The sequence below is a fragment of the Erpetoichthys calabaricus genome, chromosome 1, assembly GCF_900747795.2.
Source record: "Erpetoichthys calabaricus chromosome 1, fErpCal1.3, whole genome shotgun sequence".
In the NCBI taxonomy this organism is placed as follows: domain Eukaryota; kingdom Metazoa; phylum Chordata; class Cladistia; order Polypteriformes; family Polypteridae; genus Erpetoichthys; species Erpetoichthys calabaricus.
Window position 1 is genome coordinate 331,273,464 of NC_041394.2, and position 26,703 is coordinate 331,300,166.

At 44.2% G+C, this 26,703-nt stretch overlaps 3 pseudogenes; all 3 read left to right on the forward strand.

The window, feature by feature from the left end:
- Window positions 1-14,415: 14,415 nt before the first annotated feature.
- LOC114669661 (uncharacterized) lies at window positions 14,416-14,583 on the forward strand (annotated as a pseudogene).
- A 957-nt stretch (window positions 14,584-15,540) lies between these two features.
- LOC114641147 (uncharacterized) lies at window positions 15,541-15,719 on the forward strand (annotated as a pseudogene).
- A 5,586-nt stretch (window positions 15,720-21,305) lies between these two features.
- Window positions 21,306-21,483, forward strand: LOC114669593 (uncharacterized; annotated as a pseudogene).
- The last annotated feature ends 5,220 nt before the right edge of the window (window positions 21,484-26,703 follow it).

The window sequence follows — 26,703 nt, forward strand, 5'->3', positions numbered from 1 at the left end:
CAGCCAATGAAATGAATTTGGCTTTTTTTATAGCAGAACTAAGTGTTCAAGCAAATCATCAGCGAGTATTTCAGCTCGTCTTGCAGCAGTGGAATCAGAACAGGGTATTGGTTTATTTTCTGGATTATTTCATCCTTTTGAGTCCCTTCAAACAGAGCAGTCACCACTTCACTCATACACTCTTTGACTACTTCAGCATCAGAGAAGGGTTTCTTGTTTTTTCCCAGGACCCATGCTACTCTTAGTGAGGCTTCTGTTGCCCGCTCCTGTTGTGTGGCTGATCTAACTATTACACTGCTTGTAGCTTCATATGATGATTTCAGCTGGTTTATTTTTATGGTCCTTACCTCTGAGTTCTGAGGGTAATTTTGTTCGAAATGTGCATGCTTGGTTTCATAATGGCGTTTCACATTACCACTTTTGATTATTGCTACCGTCTCGTTGCAGATTAAACACATTGGTTTTTCTGCTTCCCACGGGGAGCACGAACGCATATTTTTCTGTCCACTCACTCTTAAATTCGCGGTTTTCAAAATCAACTTTTCTTTTCTTATCAATGTACTGTCTTGAGCCAGCCATCTTCACTTTCAGTCAGCAAAAAAAAAATTCAGTTATCGAAATTTGCACTGCCTGCGAGTGATGAGACTGCCTGTTCACTGGCCTGACCCAGAGCACGTGACCGGTACATAAATCTGGCTGCCGTGAATGAGCGAGCGAGTACTGGGGGGGAGGCGGGGAGTAGTGGGAACGTTGCTATGACGATACTGTTACAGCTGCTGTGATTGGACATAGATGAAGCAACCAAACCGAGTAGAAACCTCAAAGATATATCGCGCGGAATCACAATTGCGCACTTCATTGAGAACTCATTTGGATTATGATTAAATTTGCATGTTTGTTTTGGCGTCGGTCCAGATTTAACCGTATTTGGGTCCGGATGCGGACCGGAGTCCGCCTATTGAGTACCCCGGGTCTATACGATGCACATTTTAGTAAGTCCTTAATTTTGTTTAGGAAAGACGGTGGTTAATGCTTGGCGAAAAGTATGAGGTAGAATTTTATTTTCTCCTCGCTTCCGTAAATGTTGCAAATGAAAGAGGAGCTAGCCAAGTTGATAATTTTATAAAATTCGGCAGGGTTGACATCAGGGCCTGCTGCTTTCCCATTCTGAAGTGAGTTTATAGCATCTAGTAAATCTGATAGGGCAGAGGAATTGAATAAACCTCTGGCACTAAGAGTATCTATTTGAGGTATCTGTAATGCATCCATAAAATGCCTTAGATTGTGTCATGTCTTCTTTAATCTCAGTAGAATGTAAGGATTTATAGTAGTCTAAATGTGTGTATTATATTTTTATGGTCAATATTTTTGTCTCTGTGCTGGTGATTGCTAGGATTGCATTGCGAACTTCTTGCTTGTGGATTTGTTTAGCTAAGATCTTATTAGCTCTCTCTCGGTGTTCGTAATAATGATGTCCCGATTTAAAAAATTAGTTGTTCAGTTTCTTTAGTTGTTAACAGGCTGAGCTCTGAATGCAGAGCCTGCCTTTTCCTGTGAAGCGTCTCACTTGGACACCTGGCATGTTCTTGATCTATTCTAGTAATTTCATTGATTAGCTCCGATAACTTCTTGGTTTCCAATTTATTTTTGTGGGAAAGAGGAGATAATCTGTCCTCTTAAGAAGGCCTTCAGGGTTTCTGACCATGCCCCCTTGAGATTGCTTTTTCATTTTTTCAGAAAATACCTCCCATAAGTCTGAAGTGCATAATTTAGGAAAATTCAGGCGAAAGCATAAGATTGTGAAGATATTTGCGAAGTAAAATATTTTGTTGTGAAAGGATGGAAGAATAAAGAGAAAGTTTAAGAGCCAATCTTGATCATGTGTCAATAACAGATTGAAGATATGTTGCTGCAACAGTACAACACAGATTTTCCAGAGCGCAGCTGTGAAGAAAAAAGGAGGAGATGTCACAGGAGGACATCAAGATTATGCACAGTCTCGATCTGCAAGACTGGTAGGTGGCCACTATTGTTTAAATTTGCCTTTGAAGGATGAAACACATAAAATGCCAAACAATCGCTGTATTGCTGAATAGCGTGCTATTGGACTCAAAGAAAACTGAGCAAAAATTCAGGTTTCCACAGAGACTATAAAGCCTTCATGAAAGACATTATAGACAATGGTTACGCTGTCAAGGTACCCAAAGAAAGCCTAAATTGCAATGAAGGCAGAGTGTGGTACATTCCACATCATGGTGTGTATCATCCAAAGAAAAATAAAATTCAAGTGGTTTGACTGCACAGTCACCTACCAGGGGACTTCACTTAATGAGCAATTAAAAGGCCCTGACCTAAATAACACACTCATTTGCATCCTTACAAGATTCAGAAAGGATCCAGTAGCCTTAATGGCAGATATTAAATCAATATTCTACCAAGTTAAAGTACCACATAAAGTAGGGTGACCAAGCGTCCTCTTTTGCCCGGACATGTCCACTTTTTACGTCCTGTCCGGGGCGTCCTGGCGGCTTTTATAAATTCACGAAAATGTCCGGTTTTTCATAGGACCATTACGCGTGTACGTAAATTGACTGGCGTTTTGCACACAATACTAGGGTTCTACTTTTTTGCGCGACGTAATTACCGGGAGGCTGCCTTGTGGGCAGGTCTGCGCCGCGCGCGCAAACACACAGACACAGACGGAGCAGTGCAGACAGGGATCAGAGCAGAGAGCGGAGCAGTATAGCAGGGAAAATGCCGAAGCGTAAGTGCAGCTTCACCGATGAACTGCAAAGAAAATTTCCCACATACCGTCCCGGTCGGGACAAGTGGGAAGCGGAGTGCACAGTGTGCAAAGCCGGTACATATGCCTCGGTATCCAATAAAGGTGCTGGGGATCTGAAAGCCCACATGGACACGGAGAAACAAAAAAGCTGTGCGAGGTGAGACTAGTTCATCTGCAAAGTTGACAGAGTTTTTTGTCAGACCAGGAAAAACAGAGGATGATGTAAATGCAGCAGAAGGTGCAATGGCTTTTCATACAGTGAAACATCACAACAGTTACAGGTCCATGGATTGCACCAGTACTTTGCTTAAAAAGGCATTTCCTGACTCTGACATTGCAATAAAGTTTAGTAGTGCTTGCACCAAGACCGAAGCCATCGTCAATGGTGCTATAGCCCCCCACTCTGTTGAAATCACTCACGAAGCACTCAAAGAAATCCAGTACTGTGGTGTTTCCACAGACGGGAGTAACCACGGAGCAGTGAAAATATTCCCAGTCATAATCCAGTATTTTGACTGGAAGAAGGGTGGCGTGCAAACAAAATTGATTGAAGTTAAAGACACACCCAATGAGACAGCAGAAACCATTGCAAAATATCTCACAGAAATCCTGGCAAAAAACAATCTGTCGGAAAAATGCATTGCATTTACTGGAGACAATTGCAACACAAATTTTGGAGGAATCCGACGTGATGAAGCTGGAAAGAATGTGTTTGCAAATTTAAAGAGTTTGCTGCAAAACAAGACTCTGATCAGTGTGGGTTGTCCAGCACACATATTGAATAATTGTGCACACCATGGGGCAGGCACAATAGAAATTGACATTGAGAATATCATATTGAAAAATTACCAGTACTTTCACATTTACACTGTGCGCACTGAGAGCCTGAAGGAGTACTGTGATTTTGTTGAGATTGATTACAGAAGGATGCTCTCTCACAGCAAGACAAGGTGGCTGTCATTGTTCCCAAGCATTGAGAGGATGTTACAGATGTTTCCAGCTTTAAAGGCATATTTTCTGTCTCAGCAAAAGCCACCCATAGCACTCAAGAGTTTTTTTGAAAATGATTTTGCTGAAATCTACCTTTGGCACATGCACACACTCATGTCTGTGTTCCACACCCACATTCAAGAAATGGAACAGGAGAACATGTCCATTATGGAAGTGAAGAAGATATTAAACAATATACATACCATTCTTCAACGCAAGAGCAACAACTTCATGTCCCTTAAAGTTAAGGAACTACTGGCACAGAAGCGCAAAGATGGACTTGACAAAGGCTGTGACCAGTTCTGTGCAGATATGCATGGCATGTACAGTGCATGTCTGGAGTATCTGGAGAAGTGGATGACTCCCATGGAAGAGTTCTCAACATTCATGTGGATGGATCTGAGTGAGCCACGAAACTGGAATGATGTGGAGGCATGCATCGATTACCTTGGAGAGAAGGAGGTGGCAGTTGATGATGTTAAGTGTTTTGACCAGGTCACCAATCTGAGGAAATTCACAGAAACGTGCAACCATGATGAGGAGTTCAGTGGCCTGCAGGTACACCAGAAGTGGACCAAATATTTTGAAAAGGCAAAAAGCATTGCATGTCACTCAGAGCTACTGACAATTGCACAGTTTGTCTTTGCACTTCCCTCTCACAATGCAAATGTTGAGAGGGTTTTTTCACTAATGCAAAGCCAGTGGACCAAGGAGAGGAACCAGCTCTCCGTAGAGTCACTAAAGGGGATTCTACTAGTTCAGTACAACTTCAAAGACATGTCTTGCAAAGACTTTCATGCTTATTTGTTAAGCTATCGAAAACTGCTAGGAAAGATCAGCTCTACAGCAAAATATGGATGGGCTGACAAGGAGGATGAAGAAGAGAAGCAGGATGAAGAAGAAAACTGAAGATGAAAAGTCTAGATTTTTTTTGTTTAAGTTTTTTCGTCTTTGTGAGACTCTTCTGTTATTTATTTTATTACATTTAAGAGATATATTGTTGAAGCTGGAACAGAATAGTTCATATTTAGAACAATATTTAATTATTTATTTGAAGAGTCTAAGAGAGCTATTATTTTGTTATACGTTTTTACAGATTTCATTTTATTTTATTACAGAGGTTAATTCTGCACCATTGAAGTATAATAAATAATGTTCAACCACCACCAAGAAGCTTATCTGAATTTGTATGGAGGCCGTGCCGATCGTCCTCTTTTTTGGAAATCAAAATATGGTCACCCTAACATAAAGACACTGATCTTTTGTTTTTTATGGTGGCCTGAAGGTAATCCAAGTAAAGACCCAGAAGAATTCAAAATGACAGTACATCTTTTTGGTGCTACTTCTTCACCCAGTTGTGTTTCTTATGCTTTGTGTAGAACAGCTGAAGATGGCAGAGATGCATTTCCTGAGGAAGCAGTTAACACCGTCCTCAATAACTTCTGCTGTTGTCACTGACCTTAAACAGTCATCCACATAGAACAAGCAATAAACCTGGCAAAGGACCTCCAAGCTCTATGCCTCAAAGGGGGATTTCATTTGACTAAGTGGGTGAATAACAACAGAGCAGTTTTATTGTCCATATCTGAAGACGACAGAGCTCATGAACAAAAGGACTTCGATTTGCGCCACAGTCTCCTTCCCACAGAGCGTGCCCTGGGTGTCCAGTGGTGCACAGAAACGGACAGTTTCAAATTTCAGATTAAGTTACAAAACAAGCCCGCTGCAAGGCATGGTATTTTGTCTGTTAGCTCAGTTTATGATCCACTTGTTTTTTTAGCACCTGCCTTATTGCCAGCAAAGCTTATTCTAAGAGACTTATGCAAAGAAAAATTTGGGTGGGATGAAGAAGTAGAAGTCAAACACATTCAGAAATGGAAAAAATGGATGGATGATTTGCAGTTACTTACAGACTAAAATGAACAGATGCTTCAAACCCACCGGGTTTGGAACCATAAAGACAGCACAAATGCACCATTTTGCAGATGCCAGTGAAGATGGATATGGCACTGTCACTTACCTTGTCTTAACCAATGAAGAGTGCAAAAAGCATTGTTCATTACTGATGGGCAAGTCAAGAGTTGCACCATTGAAGCAGGTCACGATTCCAAGATTGGAGCGGAAAGCAGCCATTGTGGCAGTCAAAATGGACAAAATGCTTAAAGGTGAGCTTCAAATGCCCTTAGAAGAATCTACATTTTGGACTGACAGCACCACAGTGTGCTAAAATACATTTCAAATGAAAGCACTCGATTCAAGACCTTTGTTGCCAACAGAATCTCTGATCAGAGATCATTCACAACCTTCACAATGGATGTATGTCACATCTGCTTTTAACCCGGCTGATCAAGCATCCAGAGGGCTAAGCATAGAATACTTTCTCAAAAGCACTACATGGTCACAAGGTCCAAGTTTCTTATTGAAGCCCGAACGGGAGTGGCCAAAAAGACCAGATCAACTGAATGATTCACTCTTTGAAGATGATCCAGAAGATAAAATTTGTGCAGTTAACATAACAATAGAAGAGGCAACCGAGCCCATGAACAAACTAATCACCTACTTTTCAGATTGGTATCGCTTGAAGAAAGCAGTGGCTTGGTTCCTCAAGTTTAAAGACATACTGCTGCACTTAAGAAATTAAAGAAAAACATTCCAACTAGAAGTCGATCAATCTAAAAGTAATCCAGAAGAACAAAAATCACTCATCACAAAGCACATGAAAAGAAACTGACTTTAAAAACAAGCCCAATTTCTCTAGAAGATGTAGTTAAAGCCGAAACAGAGCTCATCTGCCTCAGTCAACAGCAAGAATTTCCAGAAGAATTAAAGGCTTTAAAAGAAAAAAGGCTTGTGTAAAAAAAGAACAGTCAAATCTATAAACTTGACCCGATCATACAAGATGGAATACTGAGAGTTGGAGGAAGACTCTGCAAAGCTGCAATGCCCGAAGAAGCTAAACATCCTGCAATTCTTGACAAGCATTCACATGTTGCTTCTCTCATATTGCAGCACATTCATAAACAAATCTGACATTGTGGGTGTAACTATGTGTCTCACGCAGTTACGCCAGAAATACTGGATACCTCAAGGAAACTCAGCGATTAGAAAAATAATTTCAAAGTGCACAACGTGCAGAAGATACAATGCGAAAACAGGTGAGCAAAAAATGGCACATTTGCCAGAAGATATCGCCTAGCACCCAATCAACCACCGTTCACTAATGTTGGAGTCGATTATTTTGGCCTCTTTCTGGTCAAAAGAGAACGAAGTCTAGGTCAAGAGGTATGGAGTAATCTTCACTTGTTTAACAACCAGAGCTGTGTACATAGATTGCACATAGCTTAGACACTGATTCTTGTATCCAAGCCATACGTCGATTTATGTGCAGAAGAAGACAAGTTAAAATCATGCGCTCAGACAATGGAACAAATTTTGTTGGAGCAGAAAGAGAGCTATGAGAAGCTACTAAAAACTTGGAACACGAAAAAAAAAAAAAAAAATCAGCAACGCTAGGATGCAGGAAGAAATCAAATGGATTTTCAATCCACCAGCAGCCTCACATCAAGGTGGAGTGTGAGAGACAAATCAGAAGCATAAGAAAGATCTTAAATTCAACACTAAACCAACACACACTCGATTAAAATCTTCATACAATGAAGTGTAAAGTAGAATCAATACTCAATAACAAACCTCTTACAAAGACATCAGATGACCCAAATGATTTAGAACCACTCACACCCAATCACTTATTAATTTAGACAACCTGAAATGCCACCCAAACTCGTTTCAGAAAATTAACCATATCCAAGAAGATGCTGGAAACAAATTAAATACATGGCTGATTTGTTTTGGAAAAGATGGACAAAAAAGAGTGTTTGCCAATACTACATGAACGTCAAAAATGACTTGCACCAAGAAGAAATTTTGAACCAGGGGACATTGTTTTAATTGTAGATAAAGCTACACCTCGCAATTCCTGGGTTATGGGTCGAGTCATCAAGACAATGCCAGATGCCAAAGGTGCAGTCAGAAGAGTTTGCGTGCAAAACAACACCAGCACACTGGACAGACCTGTGAATAAACTGCCTGCTTCAAGAAACAGCCAATGATTGAAATATGAAATTTTTAAAATGTTTGTTTGCAGTGTTATTGCTAGTGATTTAAAAACAATGTTAAAGTAAAGTTAATTGGCTCATATTGAAGTATGGTAATTGTCTCCGCTCCTGCATAGTCAATTAGGGGCCGGAAATGTAAGCCAATCTTAGAAAGTTAAAGCTTCGAGTTAAACTCGTATATTAATGCTTGCTTAATTTGAATAGAATAGAATTTCTTCCATAGTCAGACAATGGTGTAGACTTTTCCCCCCTATAAGTTAGTAAGAGATAGAACCTTCTTGCTATAACTGAGAAACAGTGTGATAGTTGAGTCAGCTGTGCTTAGAACAGGTCCCAGTAAGCAGGGATTTGAAATGGGATAAGCATACAGTTTTCTGACTGTTTTGAAATGGTTCAGAAATGTTTGAAGTGATATGCAACGATTCGAGATGTAACAAGATTTAAGCTTTGAACAGAACAGTTAACATGAAGTTTTCCCTTTTTTGCCATTTTAAATTTTCTTTTTTGTGTGAACGGTTTTTACTTTGAAACTTAACCAAACCTTTAAAAACAAAGATATTTTGAATCCCATTTTTTAAGTTAGAGCTGCTGAATTTTGGTAACTTTGGAAAAACGCCGCTACACAAGTGATGGATGTTGAGAAGTAAAAAGAAATGAACTTCTAGATTGAAAAATGTTAGTCTATAGTTGACAAATAAATGATAAAAGGTTTTACAATTGTAGAAAGAATATCAAGAAAAAGTAATTGAAGGAAATTTTGAGAAGATTTAGAAATATTAGAAAATAATTGTTGTGAAGAGCACAAGTTATTTTGAGTATATTTGGAATCTAAAAATTTGACTCACCTCTTCATAGATCTTTTAACCGGCTGCCACTCAGAGCATTTTCAGTGTAATTTCCAGGTTAGTGTTCAGAGGACAGATTTTTTGAAAGTCGAGGTATGTTGATTTGAAGATCCAGAAGAGAACCTGTAAAATAAAGGAATTAAACTTTGATAGAGGATTGTGATAACTTGGTCTGGTATTGAACTTCTGAGGAGTGAATCACCAGGTCAATTTGATCTATGGTGAATGAGTGATCCAAGATAATTAAGGCTGTCTAAATGTTCATAGAAGATTTGTAAATTATTATGAAGCAAATTGACAGTTGGTTTTGATTTTGATCTTTTGGAGAAGCTGGGTTAATAAAGTCAGTTCATTTTTGAGAATTTTAAACATACCAGAAGAAATCTGAATTTGAGAGCTTTATAAATTTCCAAATGATGCATAGCTTGTAATAATTTGAAATCCCCTTTGTCTCATCTGGAATTATTATGCAAAGGCTGTTATGGAGTAGAAGGACCTTGTGAGTAAAGTCCAACCATGTTTTCATCAAGTGACTGGAAAATAGAAAACAAATAGGCAACCTGCTATTGGATGAGATTCTCTCCAAACACCTTCCTCCCCCACCTCCAGTTCCCAAGCCTCCTACACGTGTACTAACTGGGGAGGCATAGGCCGAGGTAAAACACCCTAAAGAACAACTTGCCATCACACCTACGATGTCTTTGGATATAGTGCCACCTTCTGTTTTGCAAGAGGAAAATTCCGCAAACATTACTCCTGTTTCCCTCTCCTCAACTCAAGAGGCACCTTACCTTGCTATAGAATTTAGATTTGCAAGATTGTAACAACCAGTGCTCATCCTCAAACAAACATCTTCCAGATACTTGGGTGGAAATTACCTCAATTTCTCAGAAAGGGATGCACAAGGGCACCAAACGATCTCCTAAAGTACTTCAACTCAAAGCCACTAAATTCCCTAAAATCACACCTACAGAGAAACAATTCAGTGTATTACAACTTGAAGACTTTATGGATCTTGCTTCAGACAACACCATAATCCCAGATACAGCACCAGAACCTGCACGTACTGATTGGGCTCAACTTTTTTTCCATCGCCAGTTGTAGATTTTGATGATCTTCTCGGTCCACAAGAACCTAATACAGACAAATATGTGGATGATTCAGACCTCTCTTTCTTGGCCTGGGAGGTAGGAAAGGAATAATTTTGTATTGCTTCTGATTTATTTTTCCTTCTCCTTTTTATCTTTCTTTTTCTTTGTTTACCTAACTGATATGTCACTAGCATTTTCTACAATTAATGCTCATGGCCTTCAAAATACTCATAAGCGTAGATACTTATTCTACTGGCTAAATACTCTTTTTATTTCATGTCTGCTTCCTCCACGAAGTCTTTAGTTTGGGGAAGTCCAAATGGTCTTTTGGTAATACCTTTTCTGCAGGAGTAGGAATTCTCTTAAAGAATAAGAAATGGCTGATTGAGCAATTCTTCATTGTTATACCGGGATGAATTTTAGTAGTGGATGCCACCTGGGAAAACATGAGGTTTCGTTTTGTTAGTGTGTATGCCAACGCAGAGCTTGCACCCCAACGTGAACAATTTCAGTCCCTTCCTAATCTTTTTCACACAAATAGACATCTTATAATAGGAGGAGACTTTAATGTTGACCTGGGGAAGCAAAGTACAAACTATACCAGACAACTGCTCTGGAACGTACTACGTAACCACGACCTAAGAGATGCTTCAGTCACAACAGATGGTCAAAATCCTCCACCTACGTGGTGCAATTCTCTGGGTCACGCCAGTCACTTGGATTATTTTTTTCTCCACAAAGCAATTACAGTTTTGAGTAGTACGCTCCAGCCGCTATGCTTCTCTGACCATTGCATGCTGATCTGTGACATCCTTGTTGACCTTCCCCCTTTTTGGGAAAGGTTTTTGGAAATTTTAATGTTTCCCTTCTAGAAGACGTTTAATTATTGTTCTCAGCTGAACGATCTTTTGTTGAATTGGACTGAAACAAGGATTGCCGGCACATCCATATTACGATGGTGGGATGTTTTTAAAAGATAAATTACAAACTTTTGCTATCCATTACAGCAAACAAAAAAGTATGAGAGAACGTTTTAAGTTCCAAAAAATCTACAAATCCTTAGACTATATGCAAAGGCAAATGGAGGTGGTATTTTTGATTTTCAAAAAGCATCACGCATAAGTAACCTCTTGAGAGAGCTTCTCCAACAGAAGTCACAAATATTTTATTTTACTTTGTAAAGCAGCATTTTAGAGAATCGTATTAACGTATGTCCTCCACGTTTTTTTAAAGTAGCCAAAGCGGATCGTAAACGCAAAACTCTGCATGCCTTAAAGGACAGCTACGGCACAGTACAGGTCTCTCCTACAGAGATGCTGAAAGTAGCCTCTTCTTATTATAGTGAAATCTTTACCCAGCAACCTCTACTTCATCAGGAGAACAACTGATTTTTGCCTGGCTCATCTTAAAATACTCTCACAAAGTACTGTCGCCTGGTTGGAAAGACCTATTACACAGGAAGAACTTTATGAAAACCTTACATTGATGAAAAGAGTGAAAGTGCCTGGCTTTGATGGATTCCCAATCGAATTTTATGTTACATTTTGGCAAGAACTTGGTTTATTTTGTTCAAGAATTGTTTGCTACAATTCTCGATACTGGACTGATGCCAGATTCAGTGTGCACAGGGATTATATCTTATATATAAAAAGGGGGATGATTTTTGACCTGAAAAATTGCCGTCCTATAACTTTGCAATTAATTTGTAATCGACACGTAGCAAAGACTATGGCTTCCCGCTTAAAGAAGGTTTTGCATTAAATTATTCATTCTGACCAAACCTGTGGAATCCCTGGCAGACGTATAACTTCCAATCTATTACTGGTAAGGGACACAATTGCGTGAGCCAAAGCCCGTCAACTCCCACTCCTTTTAGTAACCCTTGATCAAGAAAAAGCTTTTTGATAAAGTTCAACACATTTTTATTGAATACTCTGGCTTTTGGTTTTGGATGTAAATTTATTCACTGGATTAAAGTGCTATACAATAAGGTAGGAAGTCTTTTTTTTTGTGCAGTTATATTTTTTTTGAAGAAAAGCGTACGTGTTCTCTTTGTACCTTTTGTGAAAGTGTTTCTTTGATATATGGACTTCAGGCTTCATACGTTATATAGTTTATGCCTACATTTTGTCATTTACTATGAGAATATGAAAAACGTTTCTGTTTTAAAAATGTGTTTGCACAGCCTACTATAGAAATGGAACACACATGAAATGCGTGTATTCCAAATAACGCTAGAATTATTTCCACTGTAAAACTCCACTTCAATCCCAGGTAATCAAATCAAGGCAAGGCTTGAGCTAGGAGAGAAGTTCATTCTAAGTCGGTGGGGGGGATGGAATAGCTGGCTGCTAGTAGTTTTTGTTTATCAGCACATTTAGATGACAAAGGACTCTGGCGGAGAGGTACAAACGGATTTAAGACGCGATTTAAGGTGGGACGGATTTACGAGTTTTTTTGTAGGCTCTGGTAATTCTAGTGTTAATGGTTTCCCAATGGAATTTTATGTTACATTTTGGCAAGAACTCCGTTTTATTCTTCAAGAATTGTTTGTTACGATTCTCAATACTGGACTGATGCCAGATTCAATGCACACAGGGATTATATCTCATATACATAAAAAGGGAGATGATTTTGACCTGAAAAATTGCTGTCCTATAACTTTGCTCTGCAGTGACTACAAATTAATTGCAAAGACTATGGCTTCCCGCTTAAAGAAGGTTTTGCATGAAATTATTAATTCTGACCAAACCTGTGGAATCCTTGGGAGACGTATAATTTCCAATCTCTCACTGGTAAGAGACACAATTACGTGGGCTGAAGACCGTCAAATCCCACTCTTTTTAGTAACCCTTGATCAAGAAAAAGCTTTTGATAAAGTTCAACACGAATTTTTATTCAATACTCTTCGGTCTTTCAGTTTTGGACATAACTTTATTCACTGGATTAAAATGCTATACAATAAGGTAGGAAGTCTTTTGAATACTAATGGGTTTCTCAATGATATTATAATCCAACAGGCAGGCGTGAGGCACAGTTGCCCTCTGTCTCCACTTTTATATGTCTTATACATAGAACCAGTGGCGGACCTGATCAGACTGATCACCGGGTTTGTGGCTTCCCCCTACCAGGGAGTGGAGGACAACGGGTTAAACTATCCCAAAATGCGGATGACTTTACCTTTTTCCTGTCGGATGAAAGTGAACTACCTTATTTTCTAGAAACCCTTCAATCCTTCGACAAGAAAACAGGCTCTACAAGGCTAAATCTTCAATTATGGTATGTGGGAAATGTACTTCGAGGACAAGTAATCTAATATGAGATTAATCTAAATACCACAAGCATACATATTTTGGGAGTTGATTTTTATAGAATAATGAGCGGTCCACAAAATTGGACTTCTAGTATAGAAAAAGTTGAATCTAAACTAAAATTGTGGACAAGTCAAAATTTATCCATGATTGGTAAATCTCTTGTTGTTAAAATAGAGATTTTATCCACACTTCGATACCTAGCTCCAATATTTCCTCTTCCTAGAACATTAGGTAGACGACTAGGAAGTATGATTTACCATTTTGTATGGGGAGTATCGTATCGCATCATTTCTCAGCAGGCTATGGAACAAGATTATAATGTAGGTGGAAGAAATTTCATCGATATCCCAACTGAAAATGGATTGTATTTATTTTGCCTCCTTGTGTGTTGGCCTTTCTAGTCCCATTGTACATCCCTTTCCATTTTTTATTCTTTTATGGTTTTCCCTACCCATGAGGCAACTGATTCAATGGACAAATCACACTCCAAAGGCAGACAACATGCCTGAACATTATCAATATGAGGTAGCCCTGAAAAAGAGGTATGGGTTTTTTCAACAACTTGATTTGTAAAAATCTCAAAGCCTTATAGCTAGCCGTAAAGCAACAAAACAAAGTGCGATGTGGACCACCGGGTTTAAACACTCATGTCTGGAAAACGATTCAACCAAAACCACTAGACAACCATCTAAAGGACTTAAATTGGTTTTCAGTGTGGGGTTGTCATTCAGTCAGGGAAAGACTCTACAGACATGGCATATCCAGAACAGACACCTGTCCTCGTCACTACTGTTCAGCCGCTGAAACTATTAAACATGCATTCTGGGAATGTTCCTTTTCACAGGAAGTATGGACGGAGGTTTGTTTTCAATGGCTTGATCTTCTTCTTTTTCCAATTTCTTACTTATAAATTTATCATGTTTGGTGAAGGTCTTGAAAAGCTTAAGAAGAGTTCGAGATTACTTCTCTGGTTGGTTGTTAGTCTCACTAAATGGGGTATTTGCGAATCACGGAAAGTTCTAGTTAAACACAATACTAATTACAATGTCAGATGGGTTGTGGGTTGAGTTAGGAAAGAAATCCAACAGCGCATAAAGAGAGATGTACAAAAATGGGGCTTTGCTGCAGCTAAAGAACGTTGGAAAGGATGTATTGCATGATTTTCTTGTGTGACTATTCTTGTTGAAATTTCTAGATATTTTGTTTTTTTACTGCTTTAAACCTTGATTAGGTGATTGTATTTTTGTGATACCTATGTATCGTTCATGTCTTGTACCACCTTTTAATAAAAAATGTGTTATCAGTTTAATATCTGATACGTCCCCTATCTGGGGACCATATATTAAATTGATTTTTGGAACAGGGAGGTGGAATAGGGGCTTGCTCCGTCCACTCCACGCATCGACCTGGTATTGCAGTACTTCCAGGAGCGGTGCACTTTCTCCTTTATTGGTCTAAAATCAGAAAAGCAGCCTTGGCTGGGGGTTGGTCACTATGGGGGAAAGGACGGAAACTCTTGCCAGAGCAGGATTGATTGATGTATTGATTTATTTAATTAATTATAATCAATGTGTACCTGTACGCTCGCCAGAGCAGGATTGATTGATTTATTTCATTATTTATTTAATTAATTAATTAATTAAGTGATTGATTAATTCATCATTGTGTACCTGTACGCCGCTTTTGCTTGTAGTACTTCCTGCATTCCAACAGATGTCAGGCGAGGCTCGGAATTAGACAGCTGCTGCTGTGCGGTGAGTGCAGTAGTGTCGGACGCCCAAGCCTTTAACGCTAGCAGGAAGCCTTATTAAGCTCCCAGAAACCACGAAGCAGTCTTGCAGGCTGTCTGATGTCGCTGCAGCGCCCTCTGTGTTCGAGGCCTTGTTCACACAGGCAGGCCTGGATGTGCCTTCTCCTTTTCATCTTCCATCTCCAACAGGTGTGAATGTGGTGTCTGAAGGGGTGTGAACGTGTTGTCTCGAGGGATATCTAGATCGTTACCGCCCTTCGCTGACGTCTCCTTTGTTTTGTGGGGGGATGGTGGTTTTAAATCCTCCTTTTCCTTGCCTGGTCCCCGCCCACACACATACACGCCCACAACCCCACCCCCCGAAGGGACTGACTGTGACTGTCTGTTCCCCTCCCCCACGCCTACTCCCATCTGTAGCAGCTACCTCGTTTCTGCACAAGTTCGAAAGGTTTTTTCGCTGTTGTGGCAACCCTTGGGCTTTGTATTAGGCCTTGGCTCCAAGGTGGGCCGCTTGGTCACGAGGATGTGGAATGTCACATGGGTTCATGTCTCGGTGCTTGCGTTAGGGTTCCTCCTGCCAAGTGGAGGCTTACCATGCAGTTGACGCGTGGCCAAGATGGTGTTTCTGGCTGGCCTGGGGAATTTGTGGCATCGCTTCTCGGCCTTTTGGCTAAGATCAAGTGTAGTATCTGTTCTTATCAGAGTGGAGAACCGCTTCTTCTTGCTATTTGGAAGTGCATGCGATCTTGTTATCCTTTTGACGACGATTGAAGCTCTGCTCTCGAAGTCAGTAAGGTGAAACCAAGAGTTGTTTTTACAACTATCTCAATCTTGAATCTAATTCTTGATTCTGAGCTGAAGTAGGTTGGCTGAGTCCACCACTTTTTGCAAAGTTGAAAGAATTTGGAAACAAGAAAGCTGGGAAAGAAATAAAGAAGAAGAAGGAAAAGAAGAAGAAAGAAATTGGAGAAAGCTGATCTGCATAGCTCCGCCCACTGAAGAAGAAAGAAAGAGGTTGGAGAAAGCTAAATCTGCATAGCTCCGCCCACTGAAGAAGAAAGCTGATATTTTTTGAAAGAATCATCTCTCAACTACAGAGGACCTCCAACTAGAGAGATAAGAAAAATGGATTCAACAAGCCTGGCTCCCGTTCCTGCTGATGCTTCTGCATCATTTCTTCCTCCTGCTCCAGCTTCTGCCCTGGAGACCTCCGAGAAGCTGGGAGAGGGAAAGGCAGCTACCTCCAGCCGGGAAGATCACCCTCCTGCTTGCCCCTCTACTTCCCAGGCCACAGCTCACCCTCCCCCATCCCGGAAGATCCAGGACGCCCCCCCGGCTCTGGAACCCTGGATGAAGCAGACGGTGGTGCTGAAGCTTAAGGAGGTGGAGGGAAGGATCCCTGCGATGAGCTCTGAGACCTTTGGGCAGAAGATGGTCATGGAGCAGGGATTCTCCAGAGCGGACACATTGAGCATTCAGTCATTTACTATGGGCCTTTTCTACGTCACGTTTGCCTCCATTGCGATCTGCAAACGTTACTGGGAGATGGTCCAGAATGCTGTGCCGGACTCCCCCTTTGCTCGCTTTGTGGGGAATTGCCCCATACAGAGAGAGGAAAGGAGAGTAACGATTGCAATGAGAAATCCCCATACGCCTGGCAAGGACATCTCCACGTTCCTGAAGCGCTTCTGCACCGTTGTGAGGGAACCCACCCAGATCAAGGACGGGAACGGCTTCTGGACAGGCAAGTGGGCTGTCGTGGTCAAGTTATGGAAGGACAACGCCTCTGCAAACGGCCTCCAACACCTACCACAGAGCTTCTCCTTGGGGAACTCGGCCGCAATCCTGCACTACCCGGACCAGCCAAAATCCTGCAGGAGATGCGGAGCGATGGGTCATGTGCTGAAGGACTGCAAGGAGGCCGCCTGCAAGAACTGCCGTGTGACTGGCCACGAGACAAAAGACTGTCCCAGGAAAAAGACCTGCAACCTCTGCGGACAGACCAGCCACATGTACAAAGACTGCCCTCAGAGACAGAAGTCTTACGCCGCTGTCGCCTCGAGCAGTCAGCACACAGGAGGACCGAAGACCAATCTGCCGGCCGAAAGGAAGCAGAAACCGAAGTCCCCCCCCGCAGCATCGGGTGCGGCACAGGTAAAAGGGAAAAAGGACAAAGGAGGAAAGACAAAGAACTCCACCCCTCCCCCCTCGACCCTTCCTTCTCCCACCACTGAGGCAGCTCTCCTCTCCCCTGCTGCTTCAGAGACCTCACCTCCACCCCCCCCACCCACCTTCCACCCGGAGGAATTTCCCCCTCTTGCCGCTGCCACAGAGAAGCAGAGAAGGAAGAGGAGAAATCCAAACAGCCCAGAAGAGGCCCAGAGGAGAAAAAAGACGACGGAGCCCCAATTGGACTGCGCCCAACAAGAAGAGGAGGAGACCCAGATGGAAGAGGAGCTGTTCTTCGAAGCAGCTCCAAACTTCCAACCGGCCCACAATGACATGGACAACCTGGCACAGATCAACCGACTGCTCCAGGTTGAGGATACCGAAGCCGGCAAACCCGAAGACCCGCCTGACCGAGGCGACGACTAGGGGTGCCTGGAACACACCAATGTATCTTACTCCCCATGATGGCTACCTTTTCTTTATTTTCCATCAACGTGAGGAGCATCAAGGACAAGCTGAGGAGACAGACGGTGATGACCTTCCTGTCTGCTCAGAACTGCGATGTGTACATGCTGCAGGAGTGTGCCCTCCCACCCTCCGGGAGCTACCACCACCTGGGCAAACAGTGGTCTCACGGCCCTTCCTACTGGTCGGGAGGTGGCGACAACAAGGCAGCGGGGATCGCCGTCCTTGTCAGGGGGAACCATTTCACGCTGGACTCCGTCCGGGAGCTCGTCTGCGGCCGACTGCTGGTCGTCGATGGCTCTTGGGCGGGGGAGCCCGTCAGGCTCATCTGCGTGTACGCCCCCCCTGGGAAGAACGAGCGCTTGGAGCTTTTCCAGACCCTGCGGCCCCAACTCGCCACTTCCAGGGCGGTGGTGATGGCCGGGGACTTCAACTGCCCCCTGGAGGAGGACGGGCGCAGCTCTGGCACATCCGACCGACTGGACACCACATCCAGGCTGCTCAGGGAGATGGTGACGGAAGCATCCCTGTCGGACACGGCAGGGACTAACGGGACGGGCTCAACCAACTACACCTGGAGCCGGCCCGATGGCTCGACCCGCTCCCGGATCGACTTCGTCTTCGTCTCCAGAGCAGTGACAGCCGAGAAGTACACATTGGTCCCGTGCTTCTTCTCAGACCACAGGGCGGTTCACTTCCAGGGATCCCTCGGCCAAAACTTTTCACATGGCCCGGGGTCGTGGAAACTGAATTGTAGCCTCCTGGAAAGGGAAGACGTCATGCAGGAGCTAAGGACCGCTTACCTCGCTTGGAAGGATGAGAAACGCCACTTCCAGAAGGTAAGCGATTGGTGGGAATTTACAAAAATTAAACTACGCAGTTTCTTTCAGGCCAAAGGAAGACGACAGGCGTGCCAACGGCAATGGGAATTCTGCAGACTGCAGAAGGAGCTGGGGTCACTGCAAGAGCTTCACCAGTGCGGCTGGGACGTGAGACGTGAGTTGGAGGAGACCAGGGAGAGCCTGAGGAGGCACTTCGAGGAGGAATCCAAACGCATCGTCTTTCGATCCAAAGTGGAGAACCTGGAGAAGGGTGAGAAGTGTAACTCCTTTTTCTTTAGGAAACTCCACTCCGGGCACACACCCCTGAGAGAACTTCGAGACGAGGAAGGGGTCGTCAAAACGGGGAAGGAGGCAGTGATGGGAGTAGTCCGGGACTACTACAGCGGCCTCTACTCCCCAAAGACGACCGAGGCAGACGCGACCGACCGGTTCCTAGCAGGTATTAACAAAACCTTGGATCCCGCAGGTGAGTCTGCCCTGAACGCACCCTTGAAGCCGGGTGAGCTGCACTCTGCCGCCAAATCCTTCAGGGCCGGCAGGACCCCGGGCTGTGACGGACTACCGGCCGAGCTGTACGTCGCGCTGTGGGACCTCATCGGCCCGGACCTGCTGGAGCTCTACCGGGAGATGCTGGCAGAGGGCAGGATGCCCCCGTCATTGAGAGAAGGTATGATCACGATCCTGTACAAACAGAAGGGAGAGAGATGCGAGCTGAGGAATTGGCGCCCCATCACCCTCCTGAACGTGGACTACAAGATCCTGGCCAAGGTGATAGCCAACCGGCTAAAAAAGGTGATCGGACAGGTCGTCCACCCAGACCAGACCTGCGGCATCCCCGGACGCAGGATCGCCGACAGCTTAGCCATGATCAGGGACTCGGTGCACTACGTGAAGGAACGCCGCATCACCGCGGCCTTGGTCAGCCTTGATCAAGAAAAAGCCTTCGACCGGGTGTCTCACGAGTTCATGATCAGGGCTCTGCGAGATCTCGGCATGGGTGACACGTTCTGTTCGTACATCAGCCTGATGTACCGAGACATCTCCAGCACGGTGCTGGTGAACGGCTGGAAAACTGACCCCTTCCCGGTCCTGTCCGGGGTCAGACAAGGCTGCCCTCTCTCCCCTCTTCTCTTTGTCTGTTGTATAGAGCTCCTGGCGGAACGAATCAGAGGAAGACCAGAGATCAGAGGGATCACCGCACCGGGACCGGACAGACGAGAGATCAGATGCTCCCTCTACATGGACGACGTCACCGTGATCTGCGCGGACCAGACATCGATGACGGCGCTGGCGGAGATCTGCGAAGACTTCGGACGAGCTTCAGGGGCTAAGGTCAACTGCGGGAAGTCAGAGGCGATGCTCCTTGGGGAATGGCACCTGACGCCCTCCGCCCCCCTCCCCTTCACCATCAGACGGGACTCCATCAAGATCCTGGGCAGCTGGTTCGGCGGAGACGGAGCGGCCCTGAAGACGTGGGACGAGAGACTGGCCAAAGTGAAGCAGAAGATCGGGCTGTGGAGCCTCAGGGACCTCACCTTGGAAGGCAGAGCGCTGGTGCTGCGGAACGAGATCCTTCCTGTCCTGCAGTACCCGGCCCAGGCGTGGCCACCCCTCGCCACTGTCTGCAGAGCCATCACCAGAGCAGTCTTCCACTTCATCTGGGGCTCCAAGATGGACAGAGTCAAGCGGGCAGTCATGTACAAGGAACCCCAAAAGGGTGGGAAAGGCATCCCCGACATCCCCACCCTGCTCAGGGCCTTCTTTGCCTGCAACTGCATCCGCAGGACACTGACGGAGTACAGCAGCGGATCGTCCGGAAACTCCATGTCCCGCTTCTTCCTCCTGCCAGTCTGGAAGAGGCTCGGCTGGGACAAGTGGGACAGCTCCTACCCTTACAACTGGGACACTCCATGGTTCTACACGGATGTCGTCCGCTTCGTAAGGGACCACGGACTTCAGGGAGTAAAGCCGGACCTGTGGAAGCCGAAGACCATCTACAAGCTCATCAGAGCCAAAGACACGACGGAGACTATCGGAACCCTACCATCCGCAACAGCCACGGTGGTCTGGGAGAACATAGCCTCCAAGGAACTGACAAACAGGCACAGGGACCTGGCGTGGATGGCCGTGCGGGGGGGACTGCCTCTCCGCTCATTCATGCACGCCAGGAATCTGTGCAGGTACAGACATTGTCCGTGGTGCATCGTGCGGGAAGAAGACGCACTGCACCTCTTCTGGGAATGCCCAGCGGCACAGTTACTCCTTGACGCCCTAGAAGAGGAACTGGAAGAGTCGGTACCCAGAGACAAACTTTCGCACCATTCGGTGCTCTATGGACTTTTCCCGGGTACCCACTCGCTGGAAGCCACGAAGGAGGCATGGCGTCTCATGTGCTGCGTGAAGGACGCTCTATGGGTCGCCAGGAACCGCCTCGTCCTCAGGAGGGAAAGGATGACAATCCAGGACTGCTGCAGATACATCCGCAGCCTCCTCAGAGACTATTCTATTCTGGACTCCTTGAAGAACTGAGGATATGCAAAGGCACCTCTCCCTCCAAGAGGTGTATTAATGTGACTTTTGTTTTACTGCAGCCATTGGCAAAGCCCCGTCTTTGAGGACAAGCCTTCGAGGACGGGGACCAAGTCAAGACTGCAATATCCTGTAAAAAGCAATACAATGTGGAACAGTATATTGAATGTAGTGTTAAATGTGATCTAATTTGTAAACCAAATATTATCACGGCTTGTAACATTGTAAAGGTTTTTTTGTTTTGTTCATATATTTCAGCAATGTATATATAAATATGGTGTTGTAGGAATGGAATAGTGTAAGACTGTATCAGACTATAGCTGAATACAGTCATTTGTATTTTAGTAGACAGTTATATACTGTAATTGTACTGGATTGTGTTTTATGTATATCATATATGTAAATAAAGTATATTTTTTCAAAAAAAAAAAAAAATCTGTTCTTATCAGTTTAATATCTGATACGTCCCCTATCTGGGGACCATATATTAAATTGATTTTTGGAACAGGGAGATGGAATAGGGGCTTGCTCCGTCCACTCCACGCATCGACCTGGTATTGCAGTACTTCCAGGAGCGGTGCACTTTCTCCTTTATTGGTCTAAAATCAGAAAAGCAGCCTTGGCTGGGGGTTGGTCACTATGGGGGAAAGGACGGAAACTCTCCCCAGAGCAGGATTGATTGATTTAATTATTTATTTATTTAATTAATTAATTAGTTAATTAATCACTGTGTGCCTGTACGCTCGCCAGAGCAGGATTGATTTATTGATTTAATTATTTATTTATTTATTTAATTAATTATAATCAATGTGTACCTGTACGCTCGCCAGAGCAGGATTTATTTATTTATTTATTTATGTATGTATGTAATTAATCAATGTGTGCCTGTACGCTCGCCAGAGCAGGATTGATTGATGTATTGATTTATTTAATTAATTATAATCAATGTGTACCTGTACGCTCGCCAGAGCAGGATTGATTGATTTATTTCATTATTTATTTAATTAATTAATTAATTAAGTGATTGATTAATTCATCATTGTGTACCTGTACGCCGCTTTTGCTTGTAGTACTTCCTGCATTCCAACAGATGTCAGGCGAGGCTCGGAATTAGACAGCTGCTGCTGTGCGGTGAGTGCAGTAGTGTCGGACGCCCAAGCCTTTAACGCTAGCAGGAAGCCTTATTAAGCTCCCAGAAACCACGAAGCAGTCTTGCAGGCTGTCTGATGTCGCTGCAGCGCCCTCTGTGTTCGAGGCCTTGTTCACACAGGCAGGCCTGGATGTGCCTTCTCCTTTTCATCTTCCATCTCCAACAGGTGTGAATGTGGTGTCTGAAGGGGTGTGAACGTGTTGTCTCGAGGGATATCTAGATCGTTACCGCCCTTCGCTGACGTCTCCTTTGTTTTGTGGGGGGATGGTGGTTTTAAATCCTCCTTTTCCTTGCCTGGTCCCCGCCCACACACATACACGCCCACAACCCCACCCCCCGAAGGGACTGACTGTGACTGTCTGTTCCCCTCCCCCCACGCCTACTCCCATCTGTACAAGTTCAAAAGGTTTTTTCGCTGTTGTGGCAACCCTTGGGCTTTGTATTAGGCCTTGGCTCCAAGGTGGGCCGCTTGGTCACGAGGACGTGGAATGTCACATGGGTTCATGTCTCGGTGCTTGCGTTGGGGCAGCTGGTTCCCCCTGCCAAGTGGATGCTTACCGTGCAGTTGATGCATGGGCAAGACGGTGGGGTTGGCTGGCCTGGGACATTTGCGCCATCGCCTTTCGGTCTTTCGGCTAAGATCAAGTGCCTCTTGGTTATGTAAGTTGCGCGACTCTTATCGTTTTCTATCCAGACGCGCTGATATTCTGGAGGTGACGCACTCTACGGTACCTGAAACAGATATTTCAAAGATGTTAGAAAAGGTCAATAATTTGTTGTATTTGGGAGTGAGAAACACTTTGCGGTTTACTCGGAAGATTGCAGCAGATTTGAACTGTTTCACTCGTCGCGAATTTAAAGGTAAAGTGCTCCGACAGGTTTTGGGAGTGGACATGCAAATGATACTTTGCATACTAGATGGGGATTATGGGTCTTTTTTCGACGTGACTTTTGAATCGGCAGCATCATTAGACTTTTTTTGGAAAATGCTTCAGGCACGTCACCAGATGGCGCCCTTGTCTCTTTTTAAAGTGCAGCCGTTGTGGAAAAGGGACTGGAAAGTCATTACTGTACATATGTTTAGTCCTTAGGTGGAAGACGATGCCGTCATGGCCTTCTTAAGGAGATATGCTACTGCGGTTTTTTTTTTCTTCGACGAGTGACGAATGATCAAGGGGTTTGGAATGGACGCAGGCAACTCAAAGTTCAGCTGAAAAAGGACTCCTCTTCTGTGGATGGCCTGACTCACCCACCATCCTCATTTTCCCTAGGACCGAAATAAGGGCTACTTTTTCTATGGTGGTATGCCCACGAGATGTGGTAAATGTGGCAGGGATGGACATGTAGCCAGATATTGTTCGGTAATGATATGCCGGAATTGCAACAAGGCTGGGCACAAAGCTAGGGACTGCCCAACTCCGAAATGCTGTCACATTTGTGGACAGACGAACCATTTGTATCACGCTTGTCCAGACAAGCAAAAGCCCCAAGAAGATGAAGCTGCTGTTCTCTTTGCGGAGGAAGTGGACCACCCCAGCACAGGGAACGATGTGGCAGAGAAAGATTTCGAGGACACTGCTGTGTTTCCCAGTGGATTACCTACAGAACAGCCCGCCAATGAACCTGTTCATGAGAAAGAGACTGAGAAGCAGAGTCAGCTGGAGGCTGTGGATGTTTTGCAAATGTCGCAGACTGCAAAGAGTTTTGCTGAGTTTGAAAGCAAAATGGATGATCTCCTCGACAGTGACACAGACAGTGTTGCTAAGAATACAGAAACAACAACAGTTCTGACAAGGATGACTTCAACGGATGAATTGTGGGAGAGTGCCTCACTGACCAAACGGAAGAAAAAGGTACGTCCCAGAGAGGTTTTGGAGCCTGCACAGGAACCGAGCGAGAAACGACAATTTACAACTAATTGCTTTGCTCCTTTGCAAGGTTTGGAAGAGATGGATCAGGCAAAAGATTTGGACATACCAGGAGGGGACTCTCTGGTCACTATCACTGAGGTGCCAGAGACTCCGATGCCAACCCTCTCGGACCTGCTATTTAACCAGTCGCCTGCGTCGAGTGATGGCTACGGAGACACGCTGGTAGGACTTCATTTCCATGAACCAAATGCCCAACACTTTTTAGACAAAGTCTCCATGGATGTTTTCACGGACGTCATGGCAGGGATAGATGAGGGGGCGGTCTACGCTGACTTGCCATGACAAATGACACATTGTTTGACTTGTGTGACTGTCAATGCTAGAGGTTTGCGGGGGAAACAAAAGAGGGAAGGGGTTTTTCTATGGCTAAGCACTTTTCCTTTTCAAATATGTTTTTTGCAAGAGGTTCACCTAAAATCTGCAATTGATGTGCACAGCTTTTCCAGGGATTGGCAGTGGTGGCCATCTCTATGGGCAGTAGGTGGAGTTTTCTCCAGTGGGGTTGGTATTTTGTTCAGGGGGCACGATTGGACGATTGGCCCTCCAACTATAGTGGTGCCGGGGAGAGTGTTGTTGGTGGATGTGGTTAAAGATGGGACCTTTTATCGTCTTATCAATGTGTACGCATCACCTCACAAACGGCAGCGTGCTGCTATATTGGCGGTTTTGGAACCCTGCTTAGTTACTGACAGATTGGTCATAATGGGGGGGATTTCAATGTTGATAAACACAAATGTGATGGACAAGATTACACTGGCCGAAAGTTTGAGCTCTTGGTGGGCAATTACCTGTTAAAAGATGGTTTTAGGTGTTGACTGCATTATTTTTTTGTCTCCCGTTCTGTCCAGATAGAGAGTAGCAAAGTTGTACCCGTTTGGTTTTCTGACCACTCTATGCTCATTTGTACGCTGCGGGTACCGGGAGTGCGGTGGGGGAGGGGTCACTGGAAGTTGAATGTGTCCTTTTTGCTTGATGTAGATTTCATGACCTCCATAGAACAATTCATACAACAGCAGCTCACTCATTGAGTCAGGTTTTCTACTTCTTTGGAGTGTTGGGAACATTTGAAATATAAACTCCAGATGTTTTCCATCTATTAAGGGAGGCAGAAAGCACGGAAAGAACAGAGAGTTGTTAGTCAGCTACAAGAGCGGCTTGCACATGAATATATACTTTTCAATAATGGTCAAGATTACGACGAACAGGTGATTAAAAGCCTCAAAGAAAACTTTCCCAGGAAATGATCACTAAAGCAAAATGATATTTTGTGAAAGCCAGGATGACATTTAAAGACAATGAAAGAAAGCGGAGGACATTATTTCGTCAATCGGTCAAACACAGACAACAAAAGAAAGTGATTCCAAAACTTAAAAATTCACAAGGAACTGATGTCACTGACATCAATGACATGTTACATGTAGCCCACCGTTTTTACCAGCAATTATCTGAAGGGCAGCTGGTTGATGAGGATACGGCAGAACAAATTCTACGAGCTGTTGATGTACAGGTTACTGACACGGAATCAGTCCAACTAAATGCATTACTAACCTTGCAGGAACTGACGACGGCTTTGGATACAATGGCCGATGGTAAAGTTCCTGGCATTGATGGCCTACCAAAGGAATTCTACAAAGTGCACTGGCAAACTGTGGGTCCATTGTTGCTGTCAGTTTACAAAGAGGTCTTTGCCACTGGCAAACTCACCCCTACAATGCGAAAAGGGGTTATCACCCTGATATACAAGAAAAGTGATGCAGTAGATTTGACAAATTGGCGTCCTATCACCTTGCTGACCTTTGATTACAAATTGTTAGCAAAGGTGTTGGCACTACACATTTGTAAAGTTTTGCCAGGTTTGCTTCACCCTGATCAGACCTGTGGGGTTCCAGGACGGACGATACATTGGAGCCTGTCCTTGGTACGAGACATTTTTACTTGGGCATCTCAAAGGACAGTACCGATGATAATGCTTGCTTTGGATCAGGAAAAGGCATTTGACAAGGTCAACCATCAGTTCCTCTTTAGAGTTCTTTATAAAATGGGTTTCAAGGGCCGTATGTTACGCTGGCTCCGCATTTTATATGCTGATGTAGGTAGTGTAGTCCGCGTCAATGGCCATATGAGTGCCTTGGTACCACAGTGCTCCGGGGTACGACAGGGTTGCCCCCTGTCACCTCTGCTCTATGTGCAATATGTTGAGGTGCTAGCTGCACAGGTACGGAAGGATTTCACCATCGGAGGACTACGGCTTCCGGGTGGGGGCGGTGAGACTGTCAAACTCATCCAATACGCAGACGATTTCACACTCGTTGCCACGGAGGAGGACGATGTCCACAACTGTTTTAAAATTTTTGACAATTTTGAAAAAGCAACAGGCTCTAAGATCAATAAACAAAAGTCCTCAATGATGTGGCTTGGAAAATGGAGTGGGAGAACGGATTCCTTAGATGGACTCACAGTTCAACTTGCTGAAATTAAAATCTTGGGCGTCAAATTTTACAGAGAAGAAAGTGCGCAAAGCAACTGGGAAGAACGACTCGCCAAAATTAAACAACGCCTCGGTCTTTGGACCTCGCGTCATCTCTCCTTCGTGGGCAAGAGTTTAGTTCTCAAAGCAGAGGTCTTGCCACTTTGTACTTACTTAGGGATGGTTTACCCACTACCTAGGTTTTTTGGTAGACGATTAAAAAAGATCATTTTTCACTTTATGTGGGGAAGGAAATACGA